The following is a 6352-nucleotide window of genomic DNA, read 5'->3' as shown; positions in this document are numbered from 1 at the left end:
AGGGAGTGCTTAGATTCGAGAGATCAATCTGTAGGACTCCGGCTTAAACCAAGTCAATGGACATTCCAGAGTCAATTCGGTCGAAAAGAGGGAGATGGGTTGATCTGTAGGAGGGAAGCTGAGAATTATGTGGGATCAATGATGATCAAGGATTGTGGATGTGTTGAAGGTTTCTGCAATTTCTGTGAACTAATGAGTTCGAATAAGTTATGGGAGATTGACGAATTCTTGAGAATAATTGCTCGAGGAATTCTGTGTAGACGAATGTTGATGTCACTCATGGATTCAGAGACTTATTTATATTGTCAGAATGGTAAAACCTTTATCCCTGTAAGTGTGACGGTTTCTTGAGTGAAAGAGTGGGGAAGTGGGAAGTCGTGGTGAAACCAGTTCCAGGTCGTGCAGAGACTTGGTTAACCGTTCACCCACTACTTTGCTAACTCCTTCAACTGTTTGCACGACTTACTCACATTTCTCATCGTGGATGAATCCACGTGCCGTAGGACGCCAGACCAAAACCCTAATTGATATCCCCCCATGTGACGTGATTGATGTCTCATGAACGTGGAGTATGTAAAGCAGACGTGTGCTAATTAGTCAGTTGTTGACTGATTAGACAGTGAGTCTAAGTTTTGTTGAATTGAGCATGAGTGACGAATGCTCAGTGATTCATGGATTGAACATACGTGTTCTTATGTTGATATTGCTCGTATTAGCAAAGATTGTAAATACGACGATGAATTATTGAATATTGATAGTTGGATCAATATTCAAGCAACTGAGCAAGTATTGCTCAATTCGACAGATCACTGATTATTGATAGTTGGATCAATATTCGAGCAACTGATCAAGTATTGCTCAATTCGGCGAATTACTGATAAATTACTGAATATTGATAGTTGGATCAATATTCAAGCAACTGAGCAAGTATTGCTCAATTCGACGAATTACTGAATATTGATAGTTGGATCAATATTCGAGCAACTGAGCAAGTATTGCTCAATTCGACGAATTATTTATTGGTAACGTGACCCAATAAAATATTAATTAAAATACTTGTATACTACCAAATATTATATGATTAATCCAGATGTTGATTGCTGAATCAACATAAACTCATTAGTGTCTGAATCTTGCTCAGAATGATGATTTGTGGAGTGCTTATTCGAAACCCTAATTTTTGATCAAGCGTTCATCAATTGATGAATCGCTGAAAATAGGTCATGAGTGATAGAGGGACCGACCACATGGGATGATGGACGTACGTGTGGCACCCAAGTGCTCGGGTGAGCATGCACCAGGGTCCTTAGTTGTCCAGTTGGTGAAAGAATGATGATTTAAATGACGGTTTCATCATTTATTGAAATAGTGCTCGATCGAGCATTAGGTGATAAAACCTAATTATGGAGAAGTAAGGGACCGACCAAGAGGTCAAGAGACCGACCCTTGGTGATCGTGGGACCAGCTAATGGTATTTTGAGAAAACTCCAGGTTGGTTGGAAAGAGTTTGGACCCAGTTGTAGATGGTGGATTTTCGACAAAGGCTAAAATCGTAAACCCATAATTATACGAACTCCTGATCCAGCAATCAGATGTGAGTATTGAGACACGAGTCTCTCATCGAATCCTCTGACTGAGAATACTTTCTCTCGGAGTACATGCAGATATGCAGTCTCCCGGATGGACAACGACATATCTCCTGAATACTGAACACTTCAGTAGTTATTTCTATATAGAATCACGAGATTGATGGCTCCTAGACAGCTTGCTCTGCTAGTATAGAGCGATAACGTCTTCAGGATACAAACAACAAGTTTTCCCTGACTATATAAAGGATATGAAGCTCCAACAAGCTCATGTCAGAATAATTAATGCTCCTAGACAGCTTGCTTTGCTAGTATAGAGCCATAAGTTAATTACTCCTAAATTATTGGATTCATCCACTGAATTTCCGAAAATATTCAAATATTTTCGCATTATCTCGTTACTTCAATCTATGGTTCTTCCCGGCAGAAATTCATGGGTTAGTAATAAATACTCAACGCACGGGAGTCTGAGTTACCTCTGAGTAAGCCCCGGCTCAAAAGGTGCAAGTGTACTCAATGATGATGCACTAACAATCACCGCACGAACGAGTATTTCAAAATACGACGAAACGATGAACCTATACAAAATAGGAAGGAAAAATAATAAATAATTAAAATATTGACCAAGGCGCTGGGGGCATGGGCCCACTGACTGGCCAGCCGTGCCGTGGTCAATCCCACGCCAGTTTTATATTTTTGTCATATTTTTTATTATTTTCCTTGATCTTATGAAAATCCTTTCATTTGAACAAATATCCTTCGTTTTGAGGAAACTCCTCAGTTTCATGGTGCTTCCTTCGTACGAAGGAAATAATATAAAATTGGGAAAAATGTTGTCGGGCCGTGATCATTGGCCAACCGGCCCCACACCTCATGGTTCCTCATTATTTTATTATTATTTCCCTAAACTCATGAAAACTCCTTGATCTCATGGTATTTTCACAAATCCATGGAAAATAATACATAAAATTGGGGAAACCGTGGGACCGGGCCCTAGCCGGCCGGCCGGCCATGCCCTAACCGGTCCAACACGCCCCTTATTTTATTATTATTTATTTTTAAGTTTTCCTTGGTCCCATGAAATTCCTTGATTTCATGGTATTTCTCTCAAATTATGAAAACTCCTTCATCTCATGGTGTTTTCATAAACCCATGAAAAATATAACATAAAATTAGGGAAAACACGTGGGACCGGGCCCTAGCCGGTCCCACACGCTCCTTATTTTATTATTATTATATTTTATGTTCCTTGAACTCATGAAATTTCGTGATCCCATGGTGTTTCCTTAAAATTATAGAAATTCCTTCAAATCGTAAAATAATACATAAAATTAGGGAAAACTCATGGGACCGGACCCAACCGGCCGACCATGCTCAAGCCGGTACCACACGCCCTTATTTTATTATTATTATTATTATTTGTTTCCTTGATCTCATGGAAACTCCTTCACTTCAAGGAAACTCCTTGACTTCAACAAAATCCTTGAATTCATGATATTTTCATAAATTCGTGAAAAATAATATAAAATAAGGAAAAGGCACCACAGGACCGTGGTCACTGTCCGGACGGCCATGCCTTGGTCTCATCGGTCCCACGCCTCATCATTTCTTTATTTTATAATTATTTTCCTTCATCTCATGGGTTTTCTCAGTTTCTGCAAAACCCTAATTTTGTCATATTTTCTCGAATGGATGCTCAAATGCACGCCAGAAAATATCAAAATTCTCAGGATTGAGGTACGGACACCCTGGGGACGTGATCATCTTACCTTGACCGACCAAGGTTGGCTCTTTGGCTTGCAAGGAGCCGGTCCCACGTATTTTCATGATTTGACCTAATTTGCGCAATTGCACGTATTGGGTCCAAAACTCTTCTGAATAATATTGGAATTTGATGGAGTGATCGTCAGTCGATCCCGTGACCACCCAGGGACGGTTTCATGCCCCCTTGGTCGGTCCCTCACCTCTTCATAATTAATTAGGTTTTATCACCTAAGGCTCAGACGAGCATTTTTCGAATAAATGATTAAACCAGCATTTAATCATTCTTTCATCAACAAATCACCAACTCTTCAGGAGACCTTGGTATTTGATCACATGAGCATATATGCGCTACATGATCGATCCATGATCCCATGTAGCCGATCCCTCCTTCATTCCATGGTTGATTTTGAAATAAACCATCAATTGGTCATCAATTGATAAAATTAGGGTTTCTGAGTCCAAGGATCATAATTCCAGATTCGAACACTAATAACTTTACGATGATCTCATGATCAGTATTCTTATTAATTATGATCGGTTCAACTACCAGTATTCTAATTAATATTTTATTTTGGTCACGCTACCAATAATTCATCATACGAGCAACACTTGCTCAGATAAGCAATATTTGCTCAAATCAAGGAATATTGGTTCAACTATCAATATTCAACAATTCATCGAATGAGCAATACTTGCTCGCCTCAACTATCAACGTGAGAATCATACCTCTGTCTCAACGGACATGTTCAATTCATGAGTTTCACAACATCATGTTCAACTCAGCAAATACATGGACTCATCGTCCCATAAATTCATGAAGTCAGCAACTGACTAAATTAACCACGAGACGTCAATCGTGTCACTTGGGGGGATATCAACTAGGGTTTTGGTATGGCGGTGTACGACACGTGTGTTCAAACACACGATGGAATGTGAGCAAGTCGTGCAATCAGTTGAAGGAATTCACAAAGTAGTGGGTGGAAAATCGACCAAGTCTCCGCACGATGAGCAACTGGTTTCGAACACGATTTCCATTTCTCCACTCCTTGATTCCATCAACTGTCACACTTCATGGGATCATGGTGTCTACAATTCCAGTAATATAAATAAGTCTCTGAATCATGATTGAAGACAACAGAACAAGAATCTCACGTCTCACAGACAACACGAGATCAACACCTCATCAATTACTCTCAACTGAGCAACTTTAATCATTCAGAACTTATCTTATTCAGAATACATAACACACCCACAATCTTTGATTACCATTGATTCCATACATTTCTCACCTTCCCTCCTACAGATCAACTCATCCTCTCTTCTGACTGAATTTACTCTGTAACGGCCATTGTCTTGGTTTAGGACGGAGTACTACAGATTGATCTCTCGAATTCAAAGCACTCCCTTCTTGCAGTGCATTTGTTTGATGTTGAACATTTCGCTCGGTTCAAGAAGTCTCCTCCATACGGTCGTCTCCTCAATCCCGTGAAAACCAGCAAATCGTTTTGCCCCATCCACAGATTGGAAACCACAGTGGGGGATCATTCTCTCGGTTGCAAGCTCACAATTTCACAAGATGGCCGGTCTTAGGTCTGGGTTAGTCACAGGTTCCAACGCAAACGGCGCTAGAACTAGCAACAACAACGACATCGAGGATATCCCGGAAACAATTCCGGCCTCTAACACTGACGGTGGTGATGTTACTCCTCCTCACATCAACGCGGAGGGTCATCCTTTGTTCGGCCGACACCCTGAGGAAGTCAGAGGAAATCCACCACCTACCATTGTTGATCTCATCAAAATGCAAGAGACTCTTGCAAAGAATCAAACCGATATGGCTACATCACAGAAGGATCTATTAATTAACTGAAGGCTTTCATTGATACAATGTCAGGGAAGACCCAAGAAAAGGGAAAAGAGAAGGAAAAATCCTAAGACGCTGATCCCGAGGTAATTCCGATTCATACAGTAGATGATGATGAAGTCCGCAAAGCTGCAGACGATCCATCGGCGAAGGATTCATAAAACTTCATCACTCGGGAGGATTTGGAACGCCTTCTGGAGAACCGTGGAAAAGACAAAACCCCACATGTCCATCGTCACCAGCCTCCGTACCCTGCTGCTACGCAAAAAAATTCCTCTTCCAAAAGGTTATACCTCTCCAACCTTCACTTTGTATGACGGAACAGGCAATGCTCGGGAACATGTTTCTCGGTTCCTGGAAGCGTTGGGTGAACATGAGCATAACCATGTTGTTCGCCTCAAACAATTTTCAAAATCCTTGAAAGGCAGAGCATACACCTGGTACAACAACATCGCACCAGGAACTATCAACAATTAGGGAGAAATGATTAATGCCTTCTACAGAAACTACTTCTTTGTGTCAGAGAAACTTACTCTCTCCGATCTTGGAAGAATGTTTCAAAGGAACAATGAACATCCCAATGACTACGTGAAAAGATTCAGAGTACAGGCCCTAGACTGTCATGATCCAAACGTCATGGAGCAGCAACTGGTAGACTTGTGTATCAACGCATGATCCCGGTCTACAGACTTTATTGGAAAATCTTCGTTTCCAGACCTTCTCAGAGCTTCATGAAGCGGCGAAGAGATCGGCAAACTACTCCCGCTTTACTGGAAAGAACAAAAGCTACAACAAAGGCTGAAGAACCGCGAGACACTCGAGGTAGCAGACGTCTGATCAAGAAGCAGTAAAACCTCCAGCCTTCCAAAACACTGTTGCATAAGGAGCAAACGGAAAGCCAAACCCCGCGCAAGCATACCTCAGCTCCTTCAAAAGCACAAAGGAAGGATAAGCAAGATGCACAAGCCTCTGACCAACGCACAAGAGTTCCTGATCAAGAAGCACCTGACTTTCCTTTTTCCATTAAAGAGGTGATCGAATCCTGGATGTCTGGGTCCAAGATGGTGCAATCAAGTTGCCATATGTCAAGAAAGAACCAACTGAAGAAGACATGGAAAGTCCTCGTTACTGCGCTTCC

The sequence above is a fragment of the Papaver somniferum genome, chromosome 9 (genome assembly GCF_003573695.1).
Source record: "Papaver somniferum cultivar HN1 chromosome 9, ASM357369v1, whole genome shotgun sequence".
In the NCBI taxonomy this organism is placed as follows: domain Eukaryota; kingdom Viridiplantae; phylum Streptophyta; class Magnoliopsida; order Ranunculales; family Papaveraceae; genus Papaver; species Papaver somniferum.
This window is presented reverse-complemented; position numbering follows the sequence as displayed.